Source organism: Pezoporus flaviventris, unplaced genomic scaffold, assembly GCF_033815535.1.
Source record: "Pezoporus flaviventris isolate CSIRO_AGI_PZ_B2104156 unplaced genomic scaffold, CSIRO_AGI_Pfla_v1 ptg000054l, whole genome shotgun sequence".
NCBI classification, from domain to species: domain Eukaryota; kingdom Metazoa; phylum Chordata; class Aves; order Psittaciformes; family Psittacidae; genus Pezoporus; species Pezoporus flaviventris.
The window spans coordinates 9225138-9252345 of NW_026892602.1; the positions used below are offsets into that span (position 1 = coordinate 9225138).

At 43.7% G+C, this 27208-nt stretch overlaps 1 long non-coding RNA gene across 1 annotated transcript in view; it reads left to right on the plus strand.

Annotated features, from left to right (window-relative positions):
- LOC133277377 (uncharacterized) overlaps positions 1-26405 on the plus strand; it is a 52976-nt gene extending 26571 nt beyond the window's left edge. The window contains exons 2-5 of the long non-coding RNA XR_009746177.1: positions 21374-21495; positions 23412-23711; positions 24341-24488; positions 26179-26405. This is a non-coding gene — a long non-coding RNA (uncharacterized LOC133277377). The remainder of the gene's footprint in view (positions 1-21373; positions 21496-23411; positions 23712-24340; positions 24489-26178) is intronic.
- Positions 26406-27208: the final 803 nt, after the last annotated feature.

Genomic DNA, 27208 nt, shown 5'->3' on the forward strand with positions numbered 1-27208 from the left:
TTCTGATGTTTGTTACCCATCCAGACAATTCCATGAAATCTTTGCTTGAACTTGTTGACAAAGTTGCCTCAATATCTTCCTGTAATACTAATTGGGCAAAGTCAGGGCTTATGTTAGTGAATGGTCTTTGTTCACTGCTACTAATTAACTGTTTAATTCTCAACTGGAAGCCTTAGGTTTTTACCCCCTCTAGGTATACACTCAGTGCCACTGCTAAATGTAAAGGTTAGAATCACCAGAGATAGCAGGGAAGTGTCAGCAGACTGATTTCCTTTAAACTTCCTTGGTGGGGGAGACTGGCACTAATAAGATTATGATTGTTCCAAAAAAACAATTACGTATTGAACATGCTGCCAGTTGCTATAAATCCTGGAACTTTTCAAGAGATGGCTCCATTATTAGCAATGTTTTTGTGGAAAAATGAGAACCACAACATTGGCATTAGGAAAATCCTGGAAATTGATAAAAGCGAGCTGTTGTTTGGAGGCAGAGTATCGTTTTGTTTCTCACCTCCTGAAACTGAAAGGGGCCCTGTGTGGTTTCACCCAGAGGAAGCTCAAGCCCAGCCTTGTTTGTTAGAAATTCAAGCTACAATGTTATCTCCCCTGAAGAATCAGGTTCCACGCTGGCATGATTCACCCCAGCTGGAGCCAAAGGGCTTGCTCCTGGCCTGCCTGGGTGTAGCTCTGGTTTTGATGACATAGCAGGGAGTGAATCTGCCCCAGTCTTCCAGAGTTTCACATCCATAAGGACATAACATGTATAAAATATGTCCTGATTGCAGCACAGCCACAGCTGCCAGCAGCAGCCCTGGAAGCAGACCTAGATTTTGGAGGTGTCCCATGGGTGGAAAGAGGGGCTGAGCAAAGGACTGAGACCGATTTTGGGTCTTGCTTCTCCCTCCCACTGCTCATCTGCTGTCAAGAAGCCCCTTTTCATGCCTGCGGTAGGTCAAAGAATGCTTTCTAGAAAGGTACTCAGTAATAATAATTAGAGAAAAACGGATTATGCTCTGAGATCACATGAACTGCATTCCCAATCCGTGATGGCTCCCAAGACACAATTGAGTTTTGAAGCTGATGAGCTGTGATAGCATATGCACAGTATTGATTCTGAGCGTGTCCTCCTACAGGTGAAAATTGTTTTTTACTTCTGTGGGTGTAAGAATGCTCAAAACATAGGAAAACGAAAAGCAACAAATATACTAAGTAGTCTGTCAGAACCTAAAAAAATATCTAAATATCAATAATTATTCTATAGAAGTGGCATCTCTGGCATGACCTCATGCTTTTGTTGTGCTGAGTGATCTGCATCATATTCTGGTTGTGTCTGTCAAGGTAACCTGGTTTTATCAAACCCAGCTCCAGGTCAGAGAAAAATCCTGGCTCGATTGAAGTGAATGGGAATTTTGCTGCACACAGAATCTTATCCCCAGATTTTTTAACATGAAGAGATGAAAAATTGGCTCTTAGCTCTCCTCTGGGATTCTTGAATTAGTGGTTTAACTTCCAAAAGCTCTGACACCCACTGATTTCAATAGGAGCTGCTGGAGTTCTGTGAAAAAAGGTTTTTCATTTCCAACACTAAATATGGATGGTGGAATCTTAAAATTAGGCTCCTATTTTTGAAAATCTTGGCCCAAACCTTTATTAATACCACACTGCCATGTGTCCTGCATCTACTAGCAAACATAACAGCATTCAGATCCACATCTGTTGTATTCTCTAAACGTGGGAAACAAAAATGGTCTTTTAATCAGATTTAGATGAAAAGCTCTCTCTGAAATAATGATAGCCAGTTACGGATAGCCCATAATTTGCTATTAGTTAAAATATTCCCAAACAGCACAGAGGACAAGTGGTATGTGGATATACTGTTCCCAGAGAGCTCTGGTAATTGGGATTAATTTCAGCAATTTCTAATTTTAGAGGAAGTAACTGATCCCAAGTTGTTACCTAAAGTAATTCTTACTGACAGTATTACAGGCTTGAAACATCTTCTACTATGCCAATACCACAAACTAGCTATGCAATTACAGATGTATTTGTCACTTCTGTGCTTATGCTATTAACACTGGTAGTTTTAAAAAAGTGTAAGGCTTAGGACAGTCTTTGCCTCTGTCAAAAAAAAAACAAAAACCAAACAAAACCCAAACAACATAAAGAGCACTTGATATGTTATTAAAATCAGCATTAAGCCAGATCTCCTCTGATATAATCTCACTAGAATTAAGCAGATAAATAGGACTGGCTCTGATCTGAATTTGAATGGGAAGTCTCTTGGTGTAATGTAAACGCTGTGTGAAGTGGTATTACGAGTTCCGTAGGTGGCTTGAGTCAATAGCCCCACATAATTTTTCTATTGCTCGGGGCTGTTGGGGGCATTCACAGTGTTTTAATAAAAATTCAGTGGGACATTTTTCAGAAGAATTAGGCCAGATGTTTTGCTGGATTTCAATTTGGCTTTCCTCCGCTTATCTCTCTAGAAACAGCAAGAGTTAGGTTGCAAAATATTTTCCATTAAAATCCTTGCTTTTAGCTTCCTCATCTGTGTACTTCTGTTTGCTGAAACTTCTGGAGTTGGGCTTCTATTGTGCAGTGGGGTACAGTGCTCTGTGTTATGGTTGGGCAAGGTCTCTTCAGCCACTTCTGTGCGTGGGAGAGGAACTTTTTACACACTCCCCAGTGTAAATTGAACCACCTTGTTGTGAACAGAGCTCTGGTAAAAATCTCCCTGCCCCCAACATGGCTGAAGTGTTAAGTTTAAAACCTGGCACAAACAAGACAATTGTGGCTAAATAGTGATTAAAGCCAGATCTTTAGACCTCTCATTTTATATGCGTGTGAGCAGCAATCCCGTGGACATCACAGGAGCCGTTGACAATATAGGGTACCACTGGATGTGACAGGGCTATTAGGACTTGGCTCTTGCCAAAGGAGGCAGGAGCTGCCTTTGGTTTCTGCTGCCTTGAAAATAGGTCCCCTTAACAGTAATACTGCAAAGCAGTACCAGGACTCTGTCTGCTACATCCCCTAGGAAACAAGAGACAGGGGTAGTGAGAAGGAAACCACACAAAAGCCTTGTTGCATTGATACATCAGCTTTCTGCATTTTATTACTGGAGGCAGGGTCTGGCTCCTCATCTGCTTTTCATCAAGGCTGAACCCTGTGGTACCCTTGTATGTTTGGGCCATTTGAGGCTACCATAATAAAAACAATAATAAATAACAAATAAGCAACTGGAGTCTAAAGCTGTAGGATGAACTCCTTCTGGGCCCTAATGGAGAGAGTGGTAAAGTCCCAGTGGGGCAGGAGAGCCCCTGTTGCCAATCCTAAAGACCAGAGGTGCCTGCAGGACTCTGTCACAGGACACACAGAAGCACATTGTACTGCAACAGTGGCTCAAAGCAGAACCAGACCATTGCTCAAAGCCAGCTGCCCCACTCATCTGGTGCCCCTACTTCCTACCCACAGCTTTGGCCCACACATTTTGGGAGATCTTATCTGCTTGAGCTTTCTTTCATAAGACTTCAACCTCTTTGATCTTCTACCTCGTCCCTGGCTTGTAGGGAACTCCCAGTGTTGCTGAGGGCATCCCTTTTTATAAATAATGTATATGCCTCATTGGCTCCTATTTCCGACATTTTATTGTTGTGGTGTGATGCAGAGAGGAAGCATTTACAGCTCAACCTATGTTTCATTTCAGGGAACCAAATTTCCCTGCTGTTTCATTGGGAAATGCATCTCAGAGCATAGTGTGACACAGTGTTTGAAGATGTCTGTGACAAAAGTTTTTGCATTGAGATGTTGGTTTAGCCTGTCTCTGGGGATAGAAGATCACTTCAGCTCAAAGGTTATTTTCACCTGTAGCAGGGAGCACTGTAGCAGGGATCACCCAAGCCTGGTTCAGGTCTTGCCCTGCTGCTGTATCAGCCTGTCAAGCTGTGCTAGACAGAACTGCAAGTGACCCAAACGAAAGCAAGACTCTAAAGAGTAACTTGACAAGCTTTCTCCTTGAGCTTAGCAGTGGTCAAAAGTGTGCAGCCTCTGAAATTTGGAAGATATGTGACAGGTTGAAAAACTGAAAATCAGAGGCCACACCTTTAATGCCAGTTTAGAAACACGTATAAAGCATCTGGTTACCCCCGTCTGGGAAGATAATCCACAGAGACCTGAAAGGATCTGGCAAAGAAACACATTTTGCCTTGGGCTCAATTTGGGGAGGGAAAAAAAAAAAAAAAAAGAAAGTAATATTTCCAGTTTTTTTAATTGGTTTTTGGCAGCCATATAGCACTGCCTTACAGGATTACTATGATTATAGGCTACAGTGTGCACTGCAAATAAGGACTTCTGAATACCTGCTCCATGCCCGCTTGATGTAGGGCTGTTAAGGACGAGCACTGTGCTGTTGAGCAGAAGTGAGGGCAACATTTGTCTCACAGTTTTTTCAGCTATAAAACAGATAAATTCAAATTACATCAGTCTGTACCATACTAATGCACTATCTGTTATGTGGAATCACATTCTAGATCCTGTTACCAAATTTCTCATTGGTAATAGCAAGAATGATTGAAGATGATGAGGGATCTTTAAGATGAGGGTAAATAGATAAGGCCTGTGTGAAAGACAGCTTTCCAATTTCTTCTCCTTTACCAAGGCTGTTTCATTTCTCAGGATTTTTTTCCCACTTTAGAAGTATGTTACTGCTGGATTTTTGCCGATAGAGTACCAATGTATTTTAAAGTAATTTCTTAGAAGTCAATTGCTTATGAACAGTTTCACACACTTTTAAAATTGTTCAGTACTGTACATAGATTATATTATTTTAGAGTTCTTGAGGAGCCAAAGGCAGGACCTTAACACTCAACCACTAGCGTTTGAAAGAAGCCTGCTGTTGACACAACCCAGGCTGGTTTGTATGTTCTGGCTGCACAATCCTTATAAAGAAATCTGGGAGGCTGGGCAGACATTCCTACAGGGCTTTGTACTGATCCCTGTTGAAAAGAAATTGGGCACCCTGGTCCCATCCATGTTCTGATCCTGGTCCCATCCATGTTCTGATCACTATCACCTTAACATGCCCTGGATGAAGAGTTCATATTCATGAAGGGACCATTTTTCTGCTGCCCACATCAGCATCTCCAAGAGACTCCCAAGGGGAACTTGTGCAGGGAAAGATGTAAGTGAGTAAGATGAGCCTGACATGTAAAACCAGAAAAGGTTATGAAACATAGGCCTCTGAAAGGTTTCCTCACAGAGAAATGCAAAAGTAGCTCAGCACAGTAGCGTAATCGTAACAGTTGATTGGCCATAAGCCACAGCTCCAGGCTGTTGCAATGTGTGTTTTCTGCTGTTAAGACATGCCATGATAGGAAGCTCTGACATAGCCACCAAGAAACAGCAGCAGACCCATACTGGGGTCCTTCCTATATTTGAACACAGGGTAAAAATGGCTGGGAACAGAACTGGGAAACAGAATTGCCATAAAATACTGAAGAACAGGGACCTGGGGTGAGAGGAACCATGGCTTAGGAGAAGAGGTACTCTGATGAAAAGAGTAATAGTGGACTTCAAGCAAGATTTGCCTCAAGGCACTCACCGATGAAGCACACATTCATGTGATACATGTCCAGTTCATCATTATTCTCAAAGCCGTTTCACCAGTGTTTCTACTGTAGCCCACTGTAATAGGCTTAGATGAGAATTATGTATGGGATAGTCATCCTTAAAATGACCTGGGTAAAGAAGAACGTTGGTGTATTACACTGAGAGTAGGAGTGCTACGAGTTCTAAGTGAGGTGGAAGGCAGCATGGATTCCCCTTGCAGCTGCTAAGCCCATCACAGGTAGAGGCAGTGTCAAAACTTATGTTTAGTTATTTAATCACCTGAGAGGATGACTTCTTAAATAGTATCCCAATGAGGTAGGCAGCATTTCACCTTTTAAGAAGCCCATTCTGCTTGTATGTTTAGCACTCAGGAATTATTACCTTGTACTGTTCATAGGCTGTAGTACCATGTGTTGATGGTTGCACCTGGCCTATGATGAAGATGTCAAAATGTTTTAAAAAATACAGTTAACTTCTAGCTTGCCCACACTGTTATCCTACTTCATGCAAAAGCTCAATTAAATACAATTAGCTCTTATCAGGAAAGATATGAGAGCTCAAATTTGCAGCCTAGATTTAGCCAGACTTCCATTTTGTGGTCATTCCAAATTCTGGGTCCAAGATCTTTGCAGCTGAAATGGAGTTTAGTGTCAGTAATATAGCTGTAAAGATGCAGAAATGAATAATCACATCTCTAGAAAGAAGGACTGAGACATATTTAGGAACAATGCCTGTGTATGCCTTCTACATATTTGGTGAACACTGGGCTACCGGAATGTTAATCAGGGATGGTTCTGAAGCAATTGATTTACTTAAAGCATCATGACACTTACTAATGAAATGCAGATCTCTTTTAGGGCATGTGATGTTTTCAAGAGCTTTGGAGCTGCTGCAATTTCTCAATGAAATCAAGGAGATGCAAGGACACAACATTAATTTCCAGCACTATATGTATGTATCTTAATACAGGGTTTAATTAATGTCCAAATTAATCACAAAGTTCTACAGGTTTTCATTAACCCATATGTATTACATTTTGATAGTCCGACGGGAAGTGTTCTACTTTGTTTCTCGGCAATACTGTGTATTCAGTTTTATTGTCTGTGATAAAAGCAGCTCAGCCTCATTATTATCCCAGGATTTGGGTGACAGTAGAGAATGCATCATAGCAAAGCTAAAGCCTAGCTGCAAGCAATTTTACTATTACAGGCACAATTACCGTCCATTACAAATTCCAGGAATGAGCACAGCCATGACTTTAATAGGTGACTATGTTGCAGCAGCATGAAAAGAAAAATGGCATCCCTCCCTCAGCTCAGAAGAACAAAGAAATAAATAAAAGACTTTTGGTTGCATGATCTGTATTAAACCCAGGCAGTCCTGAAGGCATTTGGCTCTTCAGTGGAAAGCAGCCCTGGCTCCTCTGTCTGTTGCAGTTTCACTTGATTTAGAAGACTATTTAAGGCCCTTGTCCTGCACAGTTAGGAAGAGGCACCTGCGTGGAATGCTGTTAGCTTCAGTGAGTCTGCTTGAGATCTCTGGGACCTGTTCCCACAAAACTGCCCTTGTGCCACCGTTGTGTCTGACCCTTTGCACACACTCTTCTTTGTCCCAGAGAGAGGATGGGCATTTGTGTGATGAAGACTTGGGCAGTTCTAGGCCTGGAGTATCACTGAAGTTGAAAGGAGTTTTCTTTTGTACTGTTTTAAAAGCAGCAACTGAAGCTTAAATAAAGTTGTTTGCATTCACTTTGTTTCCACAGTTCAATTATTACTGCTCTAAAGAAAGCATTTTTTCAGTAGAAGTGAAACTTGGACTGAGACCCCGTTTGAGGAAAGCACTTCCCTGTCCAGATCACACTAAAGAAAATTCCTGATTTTAAGCAACTCCTGAAATGCCATTGACTTTCTATCTCTTTAAGATAATTGGTCAGGCAAATGTATGAAACAGGTCAGAAACAAGTATGGAGCTGAAAAAGAAACCGCCAATCCATTCGCTTATAACCGGAGAAGAACACAAATGCTAAGACATAAGAAAGAGAGCAAGTGTTGAAACTGTTACTGTTAACTGGTTTTGTTTGGGTTTTTTTTGTTTGTTTTGTTTTGTTTTTCAGCAAAAAGTGTTTAAATAAGATCAAAGTTACAATTAGTATAAGACGTATGGACACAGTGTTGTTCATATTCCTTTATGAATATCTCCCCTTTTCACATTTGTGTTCATAAAGAATTCAGAGAGTGAGTTACACAGTGAAGACCCTAAGTCTCTAGTACCTCACTTGACAAGGATTCTCATTTTCTTGTAGCTACAGTAATTAACCCAGCAACTGTATGAAAAGGGAAACTGTCTATGCAGGTTCTAGACAACATAATTTCCATGCCTACATTTTGTAACTTTGTAATTAATTTGTGTTCTTAAAGTAACAATATTAACATAATTTGTTGCAGAGATTTAATCATATATGACACTTCAGCTACCCAGGCATTTGTATTTGAATAACTGTATACGGTTACTCATTACAGCAGGATCTCCAAATATAACAGCCTGGTTTTCCTTCCCAGACATCTGTCCTCCTGTCCTCAAGTAGCCTTTTGTGATTGTTTGGCAGTCTGCTGAATTTATGGAGTTATGACCATATGAAATACAACAGCATTTCTGAAGGAATAATGGAGAAATTGCCTCCTGTGCCTGATTTTCCAGTGGGGGAGTGGCAGCCCTAACATGCCTCTTTTCCCTAAGGCCTTGTGGCTGCTGATGACCCTGGGCAGGGGTCGAGTGTTCAGCCTAGATGGGCTCAGACAGGAGGCTGTGCCAGGGCATGGCATCGGCACTGCCACTTCATGCTTTACACAAAGCTATGCCCCATCTGGATGTTACCACAGACCTCTGACCTTAGAAGTCAAGTCTGTGACCACCAGATACCATTCATGAACAATACAAGAGCAGAGAGTGGATGGTCAAGACTTCATTCCACTGCCACTGTCTCAGCGCGGTTCTGGCCAACTTACCTGTCTTTATACAGCTCCATTTATGGAATGTATATAACTGAAGCCCAAAGTGTTTTACTGAGCTCAGCTGAAGCATGGCGATGTGCTAATATTAGAAAACATGGTGTATAACACAATTGAAAAATCTGTGTGAGTGCCTGGGGTCATTTTGATAGACATGCTCCGAGTAAATGCCACAGACACTCAAGTGGTGAATTTTGATTTGTTTTTAGTTTAAAGTACACCAATCCAATGAATTTTGTACAAATGCAGTTGCAGGCACTTGGGCTATTGTCAGTATCTGCATCTGTAAATGTGAAAGTCCAAGGCATAATTCAGTGGTGTTAATTCTTATTTCATTTCATGGGAAAAAGAAACAGAACAAGGAGTTAAGTGCGCTTTTTTTTTTTTTTTGTTCTGTGTCAATAATCCAACCAGTTTAAATGTATATTTATTCTATGCCTGAAATAATGCAAACTATTCAGAATGCTATGAGAGATATGAAAAACACAGGGCTAGAAAAACTGGCAGTTTTTGTGGTTTTGGGGTTTTGAGTAAAGTTTCACAACCAATCAGCCCAGAATAATGTCCGGTAAAGGCATAAAGGCATTTCTGCTTGTTAGTCTATTTATTTATTTTCTTTGGCATTGTGTGCCAAGACAAGACACATTTGGAAGAAGGTCAGTGAAAATACTCCAGATGTGTCAAAGAGGCTGATTCTGCAAAGTGCTGAGGACCTGCTGCCATTGGAGAAGTGCTCAGGCTCCCTCAGGTGCTGTAGCACTCGCTCAGAAGCAGGCTGAGCCCAACCTGCTTGCTGCGGCATCGCAGGCGCTCACAGCCTGCCCGAGGAATGTGCACACAAACTAAAACCAATACTGGATGCATTCGACGCTTTGCTTTGGCAGCCACTGGTTTCTGTGTGTCTCCCTCTCTGCTGGTGGCCCTGATCTCATCTGCCTCACTGGAGATCTACCCTTTGCTTGATATTGTGTGTCTTCCAGCAGCATTCCCACCCCAGTGCCCAGCCTGCCCCAGTGGCGACGCCTGAACTATTAACCGAGCCCTGGCAGAGGCTTCAAGGGAGTGGATGCAGTCTGTGGTTCCTCATTCCCCCTTCCCCAGAATGTGCTAACATGTGTTCATACAATACTTTGCTCTTCATTTTAGGTCCCTGGGACATGAGGATGATTCGAGTTCAGGAGGGGAGATCTCCCAGGGGAAATATGTTTGCTCAATGGTTTGCTCAGCTCATTCTGGGGATTTCCATCAGGAGAGGCTCCCCCTGCTCAGCTGTCACTGTGAGGGCTGGAGGATGGCTCCAGAAGGACTTAGGTGCTCCCTGGGGAGCACAGGCAGTCTTGAGGTTTGGGGTTAGTTGTCTCACTGTGCTTCACCCCTTCTTGTCCATTGCCATGCCAGGGCCCCAGCACCATAGGGAGCTGCATGGCTGTCCTGCCAGTGAAACCCACCAAGAGCTGTGCTTCTTGGGCAGGGCCTTGTGGGCAAGGTCCAAACCAGGGGTGCTTCACTCTCTGGCTCTTGGTCGTGTCCTTGCTTGTGACATGTTGCAAATATCTGCTACCAGGAAGCTTCTGGACAGGAACAAACTGTTTTGAATAGTAAAGGTGGCTTCCCCATTCTGTGCATTCCCCCAGCCCCAGCACCACTGGTTGGGTCCCCATGGGCATTCCAGCAGCCGTAGGCCATGGGAACAGTCACATCCCAGGGAAGATCCGTTGTTTCCTTGCCAGCTGCCAGCCTTGCACCTTGGCCTTGTGGGGCACCCAAGCACCAAAAGGGACATGGGTGTGCGAGGGCATGACCATGCTGTGGCCATGGCTTGACTTCGCTGTGTCAAGATGGCAAACACCAGCAGAAACCCTGGCAATGGACCGTACCGGAGGAGAAGCTGTGGCAATTTCCTGAGAGCACTGCCACCTTGTGTTGGTCCATCCTGCACTGTGGTAATGCCATGTCCTGGCATGGAACTACAGATGTGCTGTCTACCAGAAATCAAGAGATTGTATCATGGCCCGAGGCCACTGTTTGGCGGTGCTGACTGTCTTCTTTGGTGGCGTTGCTGCCTGCCTGTGCAGCACTGTGCACCCCACTTCCACCCATGAGCCAAGGGCAATGGGACAAAGCAACCACTTCCATTTGGATCCTGAATGTCCAGACAACAAAACGAGCCTAGGGTACGATCAGCAGTCCTATCTAATCGCTGATTGCTCTGTGCAATATGGGAAGAGAAGCCAAAGGATATTTTTGTTGGTTTGTATTTCTTTTTTAACCTGAAAGGTCAGTTCTAGTTCTCCCTATCCTTTCCTCTGTGCCCAAACAGATTGTTCAGAGCTGCATGCTTCCATCGTGCACATTCTGCACTACATTAGTTTAATGGCACTGTCACTATGAATTGCAAACTTTCTCAGCTCCCCCCTGTGCTGGTGAAACATGGCAACATAAGGAACATCTGTTCTCTTACCCTTTGCTGGAAATGGGAAACATCATATTGCATTTTTGTTATTAGCCTTATTTGGATGCCAGTGGTTTTGTTTCTAAACACATCAAGGCAGCTGAATAACCTTAATTGAGTACTACAGAAAAGCATGGTTTCATGCAAATGCAACTGCCAGCATAATTATTAGGACAATACTGAACTTCTATTCCTGAGATCTGTTCCAGTTCCTTGGTTTTTATATTGCTCCCTTGCTGCTGAATTTCATTATAAACATCTCCACACAAACCGATCTATAGTTAGGCAGTAAACAAGTTAAGCCTTTAATTTTTGACATTAAAAAGCAAACAAACAAAATTATTACAATGTGCATTTGAGCCTTTATTTGTACACAAGATTAATTACCTAATCTTCACTAGGAATACCTACCACCAGTAAATCTCTGTCTTACATGACTTCAAACAGTCCCCAAGATTTCTAGTTCAATTTTATTAAAGGCGACAGATTCCTGCATCTCCTATGGAAGACAACAGTATGTGTAAATGGAATCAATTAATAATTCCCAGATTTAATTATAATGGGTTCATTGTTATTGCATGATTGACCACAGCATGCAACGGGCAATTAAGCAAAGTACATATATGCAATTCTCTAGTCCACCCATTATATAGAGTCACTTCATTATTAATCTTGAGGGCAATTAAGAGACCAAGAATATAGCAAGGGCACAAAAAGTGGCAGAATCAATTCCAACCATTTTGTCAGTGTCGTTGTGCACTGCAAGATACATTCGTGCTTCATGAGAGGCTTACCTTTGATGAGCCTTCATGAAAATATTTCACTTTTATCTCTTTACCAGCTTACCGGCACATTCCAGAGAACTGTTAGCCAGGGGTGGCTTGCTTAATTTCTGGTAGGTTTGCCTAGGTTTGGAGAGGTCCTTGCTGAAGCCTGAAAACCAGACTTCTGGTACGAATCATGGTGGGGCAGGAGGCTTTTTACCCTGCAGTTTTCACTAGGTTTTATTTCCTTTTAGATCCACAGCAGAATTTAAGGCTGCTTTGGATCTCCCATGAAGGATGTTTGGTCTAATTCCTGTGAGAGATGTGCTTATTGTCACAGAACAATTGGATCTAGTGTCAGTAACAGTTTCTCTTTAAGAAAGGCAGACTGTAAGACCAGCAGAGGTTTTGCAGGTCAGGATTGTGTTGTATCAGCAGAACTTCTGTGGGGAAGCTTGCACAGCACGTGCCTGCCCTGTCTGGCTCAGTCCATCTTCTTCACAACTAATAACATTTACTCCAAATTCACAGAGTCTCAAAGGTCAGCGAGCCAAATTTAGTCTGGGGGTATCTTTACCGAAGTCAGTAAGGCTGATAAACTTGGCCTGATGTTTGCTGTTGGAAGAGCGAACATGAGAACAATTCTTCAAAGTGTTTATTTTCATTTTTACAATCACAGAACAAGGCATTTTGCAGCAAAATGTTGCATGCAACTCTGCTCTCAGAGCATATGCCAAAGGATACCAGACTCCAGTTTTGGTTTAATTAATACTAGAGGTTTCTACCATGTTTGTGCTCATTTCTGTCTCATCCAGGGCCTCTTCTCTAAGAAAAGAAGTCCTTGGATATTATAACTCCTCTTATCGTTTGAAGAGAGAAATCTGTACTGAAGGTATGTATCATGGTAGTGGTGGCATATAATAAGTTTTTGCTTCGTAAAACACATATTCCTCGAAAGCTCTATCATGTCCCCCAGTACTATTGCACAGGCCTCCCAAGTACTGCAGTGTAATTCTCAGCTAATCAATTAAATACGCACCTGAACCCCAATGCAGTCTTGCTTATGCCCCTAGCAATTAAAACAAAGGCAAAACTGCCTGTGAATTTTTGGATGAGTTAATATGAACAAGGATAAAAGTTGCACTTGCAATTGAAAAGAGCCAAAGACTGTGAAAACGGAAAATGAGCACTGTCCTGTTGAGGGAAATTGGTATGGCTGTCTGTTCAGTGCTTTGCTTGGCCTATTTTATTCCATTTTAACAAATCTGCAATAGTAACTTTGAAGTGGGTTGTAGTTTGAGTACAGCGTGTGCTGTGCTGTGTTTGTGATTTGTTATTAGTAAACAGTCCTGAATGCACTGTTTGCAGAGTCCAAGCCAAGTGTTCGCTTTCCATGCAGTTCAGTGTGGTGTGTACCCCACCTTCACTATTTGAGCTCTGATGAAGAGCACATAGACCCAAGTCCTCCTGGAGATAAAGTCTGTGTCCATCTGCTTTAAAAATGAAAAAGGGAAACTTTAATGCAAGTAAAGGACCCCCATGTCCTGAGACACTGAATTGTTGGAGAACTCCCATTATTTAAATCTTTCCAAGCAGATTCATGTCTTGAGGGTGGATCTGAGACCCTTCTTCTGCTCTGACCAAGCCAGTTCCTGGGAGTTTGCCTGGGCTGGGACTCATGTGCTTCCAGGCCAGCGTCACCTCTTGCTGTACGTGACACCCGGGGGCACCCCTGACTTCCCCAATCCAAACAGGGGTGATGGGAGTCTCACAGAGCAGCTCTGGGCAGTGCCCAGGCACCATGCGGCTCTCTTCCCCTTTGCAGCCAGAGCAGGGGTGCCAGGCTGAGACACTGAGTGGGCAGCCAGGGTGGCTGGCACAGCCAGCACAAGTTGCTCCGTCACAGAGGGGGGAAAGAACAGGAAACAAGTGGTGACTCACAGTCCATGCTCTCCACACTCGGCTTTCGAGGCAGCAGAGCCCTGCACAGCCCCTTATTTGGGGCAGGCTGTTCAGGCACAGGCTAGTCCTTGGTGAAATTCTTTGCATCTGGTGTTGTTCATTTCCTTTCAGTTTTATCTAGTCTTTCTGAGCTTCCTGTTAGCACCTAATGCCAGTCGGGACAGCAGAGTGCCTATTGCGTGCTCTGAGTTTGCTGTGCAGAAACCCAAAGGAGCTAAGGAGTGGTTACAGCAAGGGGCTGTGATTCAGCTAGCATGGGATTTGGTGCATCCTCCCTGCCTTTTCCATATTCTTGCTTTCCCAGGAGGTACAGTGCTGGAGATGAAGAAGAGCTGGGGCACTGAGGGACCTCAGTGAAGCCTATGTAATGGATCCTGTGTTTCTGACACAAAGGGGCATAGGAAGCAAGGAGCAAAAGCAAGAAAGACATGTAAAACACGGATTCTGGTTTTTCTTCTCACTTGCCTGCTCCTTTTATTATATCATACTGATATAACCATTCACTTGAATAATTTCAGCTTTTCTCAGGCTTGTGAACTTTTGTTTTTATAGGGTGAGTTTGTTTGCCAGGCAGGTTTTCCTCAAACTCTCCTGGTGCCAGTAATTAAGGGATTATCATAATTACCTCACTGGTGCAGATATTGAGCATTAGCACTTAGGCTCAGTGTGCCCACTTTGATTTCTCTACAGTGACGCTAGGTAGGCTGTGGCTGAACTCTGCTCTAAATGAGTACAGTGTCATTAATGACAGCACTCTTACAATGTGCACTTTTGTGCTTAAGAAGCTTTCTATACCTTAATCCAACCTGATGCAAGCTACACATGCAAATGTATCACAGGTACAATTTACTGCGTGGAATTAACAAAACATAAAAAGAGATTCGGACTGCACTGTGAAGTGTTTAATGAGCTGTGGGTCAGATCCTTGGAGCTGGCTCAACTCCACCGACTGCAAGTCAGGGCGTAATGCCTTCTTTTCCCTGTCCTGTGCCTGGCACTAGCCTGAACGCCCTGCTCCTCCCAGGCTTGAGATTTCTTCTCATTTACACTGGCCTTGAGGGGTCACAAGGAGTTGAAATGTATTGCAGACTCGTTGTGAGTCCCTTTTCTCCATGCAGCTGCAACAGGGATGGCATGGCATGCTGCATTTCACCACGGTGCAGGTGCAGGGGAGGCCATAGCCAAAAGCACAAGCATCTGCCACCCTGAGTGGACACAGCACACCAGCAGATGTGCTCCTGTGTATCCTGAGCAGAGGCTTCACCTCAAACAGAGAGCTAGGAGGGAGCGAAGCGGCTCTGCTGACACTGCTGTGCTGTGGTTCAGCATATTCAGCACTCCCGCCTTTCCAGGCCTGTTCTCAGGAACTTCTGTGCCTTCCCACATCTGGCTCTTTCATGTTTGGCCTGAAATGGCCTTTCTGCTAATGGCAGCTTTTCCATGGCATGCAGGCTCCTGAGGTGAAGGTAACTTTATGTTTCCCTGAAAGGTGTGTGTGAGAAGCCATATCTTGGTTTGCATTTCATCTGCTGTACTTAAATGGGTGATAAAACGATTCAGGACCTGAATACTCTTCCACTGTGGTCAATACAAAGCTCTGACATTCTTGGGGACAAAGTCTGATCCTTAAGTTCTCTTGCAGATCATTTTTCATTCTGCACTTTGCCCTGCTCCCTGGAAATAAAACCAGCTATAAAAGCATTTATGCTGTGAGGCAAACTGTGCCTCATCTGCAATGGGAGAGATCCCATGCTCTATGTGTTTGCTCCTCACTCAAATGACCAGCTCAAAGAAACAACAATGCCTATAGAGAAATAATCTCTACCAGTTGTTTCTACAGCCTTTAATTTTTGTGTTCTTTCTGCCATAGAAGCTGTATGTTATGTATGCCATCTCCACTTGCTTCCTGTTCCTGGCCAGCTGTGGATTGATGATAGCATCTTCAAGTTGTTGGACTTCCTCTTCTTGTCTTTGATCTCTTTTGGTTTCAAAATGGCCCCCCACATTTACAGTTACCAACCAGAGCAGGCAGATAGCAGCAGCTGGTAGCAGGGCAGACAACGCTGAGTACGTTTCAAAAACAAGAAGAGATCTGCTCTTTAGGTTATACAAGATGATTTAGTGCTAAGATTTAGTGCAACTCAGTAATTTCTGAAATGTTTGGCAGTTAATATCTTATATGTACTAATTCTTGTGATTTTCAAATTCACATTGCTTACAGTTTCACTTGGCTGTACATACAGAAAAAATGATAGCCAGTAGCACATATATGCATTCCAAATGTAGCAACTTAAAGAGAATTTTATACTGCATGACCTTACTTTTCCTGCTTGCAACAGACTCCCTCCTATCAGACCATGAATTCCTTGCTCTGAATCAGTAGGCTGCAGAACAGAAAAGCAACACATTTTCTGTAGTTAACACCTGTGTTCAAAGCCAGGCAAAACCAAACCTAATGCAACCATCCAGTTCTTCAGAAGCAAAGCCACAGGTGATTTTGCTTCCTCTTCCTTTCCTTCTTCATTAAAATCTGGTTTCACAGGGCACAAAGCCTGACTGAGCTGCAGAGCAGAAGTTTTGAAGAACATCCTGGCTGGAGGCCACTTTATGTCTGTTTCAGGTTGATTTTGTTTTAAGATAGAGAGGAAAATGTACCTCATTATATATTGGTGTTTCTTCCAATATGTATGAAAATTAAGAACAAGTCAAGAAATGCAGAATTTCTTCAGTCAGGTGCTACAGACTTCCCCAGCTGGGAGTACAGCCAGGGTTCAACATAGCTGGAGCATCCCTGTGTCAAGGTCATGAAGATAAGACGCATTGATCAATTTGCTGTTAGTATGTACTATTATAAGGTGTTTCTGGAGCTGATTTTTATGTTAGTCATGCAATTCTGCTACTGCAGTTGTAATTCTACCTTGTAAGCATCAGAGTCTAAACCTGGGATGGTGGAAGCAATTTTTGCTTCTGAGATTTGTTCAGCCATTACCTTTTGCTGTGTGTTGCAAGTTCTCACCTTCCTCACTTCAGTCACAATCCCGGATTGCAAGCTGGTGTGCTTAAGTGTTTTATTGTAATAGTTTTATTTAAGGCTGTTACTATCTTCTCAGTGTTTCGTTGAGAAGGAAATTGTGTTTATCATTCAGGAACTGTGGCCATAACCAGGAGATCTGCATTCATTTCATGGTGTTTCTCCAGATTCTTTACCTTGGGCCTCAAACACGCAGGGTCTGAGTGTCTTGGGTTAAAGCCAGTTGGAGGTTGGTATGATCAGTATCATGGACTGTGGAGGACAGTATGGGGTTTATCTTCTCTAATCTATTATCTCTTCTTATCTCTTGCTTCATTTATAAAATATGGACTGTGTTGTAAAAGTTCCTTTCAGTGCAGCTTTAGGGTTGTTTGAGCAGCTTTGGTCCCCACCATCTTCTGTTGAAACCTTCATACCTTCTGGGCTTGATCCAAAATCTGATCAGGACAGGTAAGGCCAAACTCAGGCTTTAGGGAGAGTTTATGCTATGCAAGAAGATGGCAAAAATATCCTCAGATTGCCTCAGAGCTAACCAGCAGCTGTAGTTGGACATCATGCCCCACTGTGCTTGCAGCATAACCAGGCTCCCAGGCTGAGGGTATGACATTTATCCTGTGCAACTCTCACCATCTTTTCTTTTTCGGCTCCAAGGGCCAGGAATGCAGATTTTAATCCCACACCACATTTTGTATCAGTGGGTTCCTCTTGTCTGATGCTGCCTTCTGACAGAAATAGCTCCTGCATCCATTTCAGCTGTTTCTGCAGAGCAGCCTACCCAGCAGGGAGGACTCTCAGACAGGCTGGTGTGTGTGGAGAGCCCACAGCACTCATCTGAAGCAAGATTGTCCACTTCAGTGCCGTGTACTACAATGGCACCCACTTCCCTGCCAAGCTGCCAAATGGTCTTTACCATGGTGGCCTCCATCCCTAGACCTTTGGTAGAGTCTGCACATCAGGACAGTATTCCAGGAGGCAAGAGGCAGCCTGAGTTGCTGTGCCCTGTAATGGCAGCGAGAAGATCAATGCGTATTGTTAGTGTGTGTGTTACAGCCATTATCTCATCTGTCTAGCCTTTAGTAAATACCCTGTGTGTTACACAGTCACTTGGCCTCCTGGCTTTACAGAATCCCCCAGCTGCCCAGCAAACCCCACAGCTGCCAGCTGGGAGTGGCCGGCAGCTGTCCATGAGTACATCTGGATTTTGTTTTTCAAAGGTTAATTCCACCCCACACCCCCAAACTCAGGACAGGGAGACGCCAAGCAAAGGGGAAGGAGGCAGTGGACAGAGAGCTCAGCCTTGTCTCATTGGGCTGATACATGCACTCCCTCTGCCCCACCTGATCTGCTGATGCAGAAATCAAATTGTCATTGGCAACAGCCCATGTTGGCCTGAAAACCACAGATTAGTTTCTGAGAAAGCCTGACGTAACTTTTCATTCGCATTACCAAGTCTAGAGGGAAGACACCCCCCATAACGCCTCTTCCCTCCCCTTGGTTCAAGGATTTCAGTTTCCATGTAGTAGGTGGTAATGGTGGATGTGATACACGTGCTTGAATGGACATGTTCATATGTGAGCCAGGGAAGAGCTGGTCTCCTCTCCAGGATGCTTCATCCTCATTTCTCTGTTAGATTGTGCATATGCATAGCACTGACTTTTCTGAGACACTGAAACAATGGGAGATGTAAAACCTCCCTCAGCTTGCATTTCAGCCCATGTGTACATTGGTTGCCACTGAATATTGCATCAGAAAAGTATTCAATGATAGGGAAATAAAGAATACCCTTTCTCTGATATGAGCAATGTATTCTCAAGAGATCCAATGTGCTACCTTTGCTTAAGCTAAACAGTGTCGTGTTATCAAAGGCTGAATACTGATTTTTGCCAAACTGGTTTCAGTCCAGCCTTTCTCTATTGGCTTCAGGGAATGCAATCTGGATTTGTCCCATTGACTGAGAGTTTCAAAGCAGCGATGGCTTCACACTTCCAAAGCTGTTACATTTAATCTCATCAATATCAGCTGAACACACAAGCGACGTAGGAACATGAAGAAACAGGGAAAGCCTGCCCTGAAAGCCCAGCAAGACCTACCCTTATCAGACCAGGACATATAAATCACTTTCTTTTCCAGCTCATTTAACCTTGGCTAGTGGCTTTATGCCTCAGTTTGCTCCATTTCCAAAAATGTGTCCAGTTCCTCTCTTGATGCATGGCTCTTTTCTATTGCTGACTCTGTCAACAGGGTAATATCTCAGCCCCTCCTAATTGTGTAATTCTGCCTCACTTAAAATATACTATTCCCCTTTTGCTTTCAAATTAGTTATCTCAGAACTGCCACTGGCACTGTGAGGTCCCTTTAGCTTTCTGGTCTCTGTGTGTCTTTCCTAGCAGAACTCTGACTTTTTACTAATTTATATCTCTTTCACACTCCCCAGCATCACATATGCAGCTGCTGTTAAAGTCCACAAGAAACAAATGCAAGAGAGAAGGAGAGACCCAGCTGCTCTTTTATGTGAAAAACTCAGAGCTCAGTTCAGTGAGTGGTGCCAGCACCAAAGGAAGCTGCAGAGATGACTATGGCTCAGCCGCACAGGTTGGTGCATGCTGTGGGTGTGAGCCACCCATGGGCTCCTGCAGCTCATACACCTGCTGTGGTGGAGGTTTGGGACTGAAATGTGGCAGAAGCTTTTACACTGCTGTCACATTCTTCCCAGCTCTGAGCGGGAGCTCAAAAGTGTCCAAACTACATTTTATGGAAGCAGCAGGAGGGTGAGCAACGGAGAAAAGGGACTTCTGAGGCAGGCTGATGGCATTGACACTAACAACAGCTCCTTCGAGCTAGGCTGGTCTAGGGGTATGAATGTTTCACTATAAACTCTTAAAGAGAATAATTACCATTAAACCAGCCAGATTGTTGAAAATTAAATCCATGTGCTATGTATAGTGATGGTACCTCCAGAAGGAGATAACCTACGTCATGCTGAGCCTCAGGTCTGTTGAGAGTGGGACATGATGCTGCTGTATAGTCTCTGCATGTGCATGGGGGAGGGCAGAGCAATGCATTCCTCCTGGTGTTTTTCCTTGCATAGGAAGTGTGAGAAGATGCAATGATTAGTGCTAATGTGTTTTAAATGGAGCCCAATGTACCTTAGGTGATCAGTGCACATATTCCAGCACAGTGGGCTGTGTGGAGTAGATGGCATCATGTAGAGTGCAATTATGCAGATCTGTAGTGTTTCCATAATGTATTGCTGTTCTAGAAGACATTGTATAAATCTCTGGGTTTGCTGAAAGAATGTCCATTTTTGCTGTCACTGCCAGCTTGCCAGGCTGTTCTCTTGTCTGCTCAAAGCTTGTTAGGGCTCTGGAGTGCTGTGCATGGAAATCTCTTGGTGAGATGTGTGTTGTGAATTACAGCCCTGACAACTATCAGAGGGGCCATGCTGAGGTATAGCATTAATATTTATATGGGAACAGATGTCTTGGCTATTAGCAAACCTTGTTGTATTAGATGTTGGGGGAAAAAGCTGGTTCTTGCCCCTAGGAACTCACAGTCTCTATAATGACTACTAAAAATATTTAATATAATTTTAAAACCATGAATGATTTAAAGGAATAGGTAGAATGAAAGTGTGGGTGGAGGGGAATGCTGTAATAACATTTTTCACAGAATCACAGAATGGTTGAGGCTGGAGGAAACCACTGGAGTTCATCTAGTCCAACCTCCCTGCTTAGGCAATGTCACCTACAGCACATTGATCAGGGCTGCGTCCAGCTGGCTCTTGCATATCTCTGGGGAAGGAGACTCCAATACTCAAGTCACCCTCACAGTAAAGAAGTTCTTCTTTGTGTTCAGGTTGAGCTTCCCGCGTTTTAGTTTGTGCCTGTTGCCTCTCATCCTATCTCCTGGCACCACCAGGAAGGGTCTGACCTCAACCTCTCGACACCCTCCTTTCAGATACATATTGTTCAGATCCCCCCAAGCCTTCTCTTCTTCAAGCTGAATAGGCCCAGCTCCCTCAGCCTTTACTCACAAGTGAGATGCTGCAGACCCTTAATCATTGTAGAAGCCCTTCAATGGACTTACTCCGGGAACTCCATGTCTCCCTTGTGCTGGGGTGCCAGAACTGAGTGAAACATTTCCAGCCAGTGGCTGATTTACATATTTGCATTAGCTGGGTTTTAAGTATTCTTTTTTATTCCAACATTTTACACAGATAAATTTTAGCTGTGAAATAATCTTTTTTTGTTTATATGGTGATACAGAGGTTAAGTAAGAATCCTTAAAACATTTTCCTGCTCTGCAGAGGCACAGGGATGTAGCAACACCATATTTAAAAATATTCATTCCCCTTCCTGGCAATATTTCTAATTCCAGTGGAGCGTGACAACATCTTCTGCTTTGATAATGTCATGCACGAGTGTGCCTGCTGTTAGTTGCAGGACAATGACTTCACACCAGACACAAATGGGCAAGAACTGGCAAAGCCAAAATAAAACTCTGTTTATGTTGATAATAGCTTTCCTCTATGCTTTGCGTGCTCCTTCTAGTGGAAGAGCTCACTCCAGCCCCGGACCAGTTTGCAGCTGATCATCTGCTTGGGATGGTTTTGAAGTCATGATATACTGCAGGGTTAGAATACAAACGGATTCTCCCAGTGCCATTTGCAGAGGTGAGCAATTCCTGGCTTGGCAGAAGTTTTAGGCTCCAGAAGTGCTGTGATGGCTCCTGTGCTGAGTCCTTGTGATGAGTATCCAAGGGTTAAGCTACGCATTTTTCTACATGCTGTCTTTTCTTTGTGTGTGCAGCAAGATGAAGCTTGCCTCACTATTTGCTTTTCTAAATTAAGGTATCTTATGGCAGGACACCACTCAGGAGCTCACAAGAACACCACTTGAAATGATACGCACCTACTGGCTGTGAGAAGCCACAGAGTGATGGGCGTTAAACATGCTCCCTGCAGATATGTGGAAGTGGTCTTTACACCTCAGTAGCAGCACAGGGGAATATGGAGGTGCTTACAAGAATTCTGCCCAGAGTTTATCAGTCTATGAGCAATAGACTTCAACTTCAGAGTCCAGACAAAAAATTAACTTTTTATAATGAGTATCCCTGGAGCATGTGGATGGGGAAAAAATTGCCCAGAGCTCATGAGACTCAATCCTTCACTCTGATTACTGGTGAAGAAAGTAAGAAAAATCATATCACCTTCCCTGACCTCCTCCCTTTCCACTGGGAATGAGGGGTGAGAGGAATAACAGCCTCCCTTTGATTCACCGGATTAGTCCATCTTCACCAGGAGATGGAAAGTGCTGTTCCAAAGCTTGTAGCCCTAGTAAGGAAACTTGGTATATTTTCCCCAGGCAGAGCAGCAGTGGGCTCTGCATGTCAAGGTTGATGACAATCCAACAGAAAGCATAGAGAGCAGAGGCTTGACATTGCCATGGGTGCAAGAGCTGTTCTTTGAACCTGCTGCGCTGATGGGAACAGCTTTCTTGGAGAGGTGATTCATCACTGGGGAACTCCAGGATGAAGTATGGACACCGCCTTCCCAAAAGGGACAGCTGTGATCTCTTATACAGGCTCCTCCCCAACTGTCCTAGCTCTGAGAATGACTTGCTTCTTCTGGGAATGAGCCACGTGGGGCAGACCTCGGGAACTCATCTTCTCACTGTCAGTTCTGAATTAGTAAGACTGGGCCACTACATGTCGTGTACCCTCAGAACAGGGTCTTTGCCAATAAGGGCTTGCAGACAGTTTAATGGGTCTTTCTCAGGAGCCAAAAAGAAGGATTGCATGGGGATTTCTGGAAAAAGACTGCAGCTTTTGTCTTTTTCGCGCTTTGCAGAGATCAATGTACATTTAATCCACCTCACTCAGGAGTGTTACACACTTTGCAGCCTAACCTTGGTTACATAAGGTGACAGCATCAGAAAATTGCTCCACCACTTTTCATCAACAGTTCAGCTACAAATAAGCCAAAATTAATACTACTACTACTAATAATAATGTTGGGGAAATTCAAATAATCCACAGAGGTTTTTGGGGAGTATGGATGAACCTCAGAGAGGGGTACCAGCCCTGAACAGAGAACTGCAAAATGAGGGTCAAAAAGAACTGGTGATGGTGAGGAAACTTGAGACACTACGTGTATCCTGGAACCAAAAAGTTTTGAGAGTCTGTAGCATGGAAGAGTTAACTTTCAAATGATGGACAGTCCCAGTAGGTGACCTTGAGCTTTTGGCATCTTCTTCATCAGCTGTGGTGAAATTTGAAGAAAGGAGGAAAATTCAGGGTGGAAAATTCAGATGAATGCCTTGGAGAGTCATAGATCCAGCATGAAGAGGGTGAAGAGTATCTGGAGGGCATATAAATAAGAGATCAGAAAGAATAAGTCTTGAGAGAGCACAAGCATTAGGGGAAGCACAAGGACTGTTGAAGGATACAACCCAGGGCTTCTTACAGGGCTCTAAGTACATAAAAACATACTTGGCTCCAGAAATTTCTAATCTGGAGATGGCTGGCGGCTGGAAGAGCACTCAGGGGAAATATTGTATGTGCTCACCCTGCGCTCATACTTTTCCCCAGGCATTTTGCTTTTGCCCACTGTTGGAGACAGGAGCTAGAAAGACCTTTGGCCTGGCCCAGTGTCACTGCTCCTCTGTTCTTGTGCTCGTGTTGTGAAAGACTTGGAGCCCTTGCGGTCTTGCGCTCTTTAGCACAAGCTGCGGGACAAACCGCGCTTATCATCGGTCATTGCTGAGTCAGGCACAGAAGTGATCTTGCTGACATTCCTCACCGCTTTGAGCACGACATGCTGAACATATTGGGAGGGATGACTCTGTGTTTCCCAAAAACAGCTGGGCTCTTCCCCAGGACGACTCTTATGTAGGTACAGCAAACTGCTGCAAATTCCGGCGGCAGGGCTGCTCCAGCTCCAGGCTATGTAAGGGTGGCAGCAGCAGCTTTCCTACAACAGCTTCCTGTCGCTGTTTTGGTTTAGCGGCCAGGCTGTTGAGTTGCTGGGGCTGCCTGAGGAGCCTCTCCTGGGGCATTCCTCTCACCTCCGGCCTACTGTGGCCCACCAGCTTCCATGCTTGGGGCTGTTGCTCACAATGTGCTTGGGAAGCTGCATTTGTCCCCTGAGGGGGTGTAGGGGTTGGTGGCTCTGTCTCATCAGTGGGTGACAGGACAGCTGCCTTAGCCTCCTTTCTGGACCTTTTGGCTGCCTCACTACTCCCTCACTTCTTCGTCTTGATATTCCCAACTCTCTTGAGGTTGTCATCATCTCCCATGAGTAGTGCTGTCCTTTTTTGTCTATCAGAGCTGTCACTACCAGGAGGGGTATCCATTTTTCCAAGAATACTGTGGCACTTTAAAAAATGAGTATCTCCCAAGGAGGTGAAGATATTGTTATAATATCCTGATAGATGCACTCACCTTCTTTTTCCTTTCTCTGCTTTTCTTTGTTTATTCATTCACATGGTAAGAACGACAATATTTCTCTTTACTAACAGGTAGGAAGAAAGGGAATCTGCTTCTGCAATAAATTGGAGGACAATGAGGATCAGAGCAATGTTTATACACATACACAGTCATTTCTTGCTCAGTGTATGTATACATATGCACTTCAGCTATGTGTGTCAACAGTACATTTTTTCTAAGGTAAATGTTTTTCTCCACAAAGCCCAAATCCCACTTAGGGGAGAAACAGCCTTGCCAATAACTGGATTCAATTTAGAAGAAACTAGGTGGAAATAATGATGAGGAAATGAGAAAAATAAGCTTTTGATGAAATAATTAATGACTAGTTGTGACACAATCTCACAGCAACAATCCAAGGCTCAGGGAGATCAGAGGAGACCATCTACTGCCAAACAATGCTTGCCATGCAAAGCCAAGTAGCCTCCTGTTTGCAATTTAAAATCATAACCATACACATGAACTGCAGTTAGGGGCGGTTTGTTTGTTTTAAGTTCTCTCCTAACAAAGATACAGCACCCTCTTCACGTTGCATCTGAAAGGGGAATGGACCAGCGGGTTCCAAGCAGTTATGTAGCGTGTAAGACAGGTCCAGCTTTACAGCAGCTAAAGCCAGGAAATGAATGCTTCAACATGTGTGAATTATTCTACTGCCACCAAACTGAGCAGAGCTCTGCTTCTCACAGATCTGGTCCAAAAAACTGAATGCAGTGACTCTTAGCTGGGAATAGCTGGCAAATCTGAAGAGTCTACAAAAGGTGCAATGGAAAAGCAAAGCTTTTGTCAGCAGGCTTGTGTTTGCTGTCACCAAGTCCTCACCCCCATCAGCCATGTTTTTATGAACCCAAAAGTGGACAATGTTGAAAGACTCAAATTGAGCCTTCTGCTAAAATATTCTGGCCTTGGAGCTGACATTCCTGATGTTCACCAAGCAGAGGTGTGGATGGACCTGTGACAGTGGGTTGGTTCAGCTCAGGAGTCCCATTTGAAGGCAAATTCACCATCATGTCCACTCCCTCATTTCTGCTTGCACTGCAGCCTGGTGGCAGTTGTGCAAACTGGATCACTCTGCCTGAAAGCAAATGGGCAGAGATGCTCCAGAACTGCAACAGATGGGCTCTGACTGCCAGTGGGATTGTTCAGTCCATACAGCCAGGATACAGCTAGTCTGAAACCCTTGAAATCACTGCTAGACAGGCATAAGGATGGCCCCACCGTGTTTTTGCAAGGCATTAACTGTAAATGCTAGCAGAGCCACTGTGCTGCACTCTGCTCCTGAGTCAAAAACAGGCTGATTGCAGAGGTGCAGAGCCGCTGTCTCTCTGCTCAGCTCTGAGGCTAGCTCTTTCCACTGGCCTGCTCTGTGCATCCACCATCCCAAGCAGATTAGTGAGGGAAGGCATGATGGGACACAGTCCACTCCTAATCGCTTCCAGAAGTCCTGTTTCTAGCTTGGTCAAGGCACTGCTGAGTCATTTTCATGCAGAATGAGTTATGGCTGTGTTTAAAACCTCTTTATTACCCTTCAGTAATCCAGAGCTCAATCTTGCACTTTTAATGTTCCTCTTCTAAAGGGCAGATTTATATGTGAAACACTTTACACTTTGGTTTCCTCCTAAATAATAACTAACGTTGCTCTTCTGAGTGCTTTATGACATTAGCTAACTAGTCCTGACAACACCCTGGGTTTCCATATGCACAGCAGAAAGCTTGGATGAGATCCTTAAGTCTGGTGTTTTTAATTCTCCTGATTTTATTGTGAGTCTAGGGTGGGCTTTTTCTTCAAGCCTCTGCTCCTGGAGGCACACAATCACATGACTCTCTCACTTTTCTTTTTATTTTAACAGTAAATTTCTAATTCTTCAGTTTGCAGGAGAAAGCCTGACAATGTCATCCAAATGCACTGCAAGGCTCAGAAAACAGATGCCAAGCAACAGAAGCCAAACTGTGCAGCCATTTTTAAATCTCAGAAGTTTTAAGGCAATCTAAATATTCTCAGGGCCTTCACCCATGTTTTCTGAGTGTGGAGGGGCTTGGCAGTAAATAAAGCTTCACATTACAAAGAGGCTAAAGTAAATAAAGTCTTCAGGGATGCTAATATTCTCCATCTCCCCTTTCTTGCTTGTTTCTGATTCTCGTCCTGCACATGCTTTGCTTTCCACATTGTGAGTAGTCACGTTCCTCACAGTGGTAAAGAAAGCACACAAACAAATCTTTGTTGGAAGACAGCAAATTTTAAATCAAATCAAAATTTTACAAGTAAGATCAAGGTTTTAAACTCTTCTATCTGTTACTGTGTGCCTGTAGAGTGCGATGTGCAGCAGGCCAGGGCATACAATTTGTGACTGGCAAGGCTGTTGTAACACCAACCATTGCTGCTGCTGCTGCTACTACTAGTAATAAAATAGAACCATTAATTGCAAAGTAGAATTTGTAATTGTGATCATCTGTTTAGAAAGGTGCAAGAAAGCATGCAGTAAGCTTTTCTTGCATTATGGCACTGCACACCAGCTATTTCCACATTGTAAAAGGAGCTGGACAACTAAAAGTGATCAACATATTGATTTTGTGTCAAAGATTCTGTGTTTCCTCAACCTCCTTATTGGTTTTGTACTGACTTATTTAATTTCTCCCATTACTTCTTTCTGACGCAGTCACTGATAAGAGACTGTAGGTGGCTGACCATGGGACAGGTTTGTCTCAATAGGTTTTCAGTGCTGTATAATACTTGCTGCTCTAAAAGTGCTATTCCTGTTTCATTTATACATTCTGCCTGGGAATCTAATACTATTTTAATTACTCTATGCATGTGTTTATTCTTTAGCTATTAGAAAATCTCTGTTAGACTTTAAAGTCCAGATCTTCCCTGAAGAAAATATTTCCCAGCCTGCTAGATCTTAGTG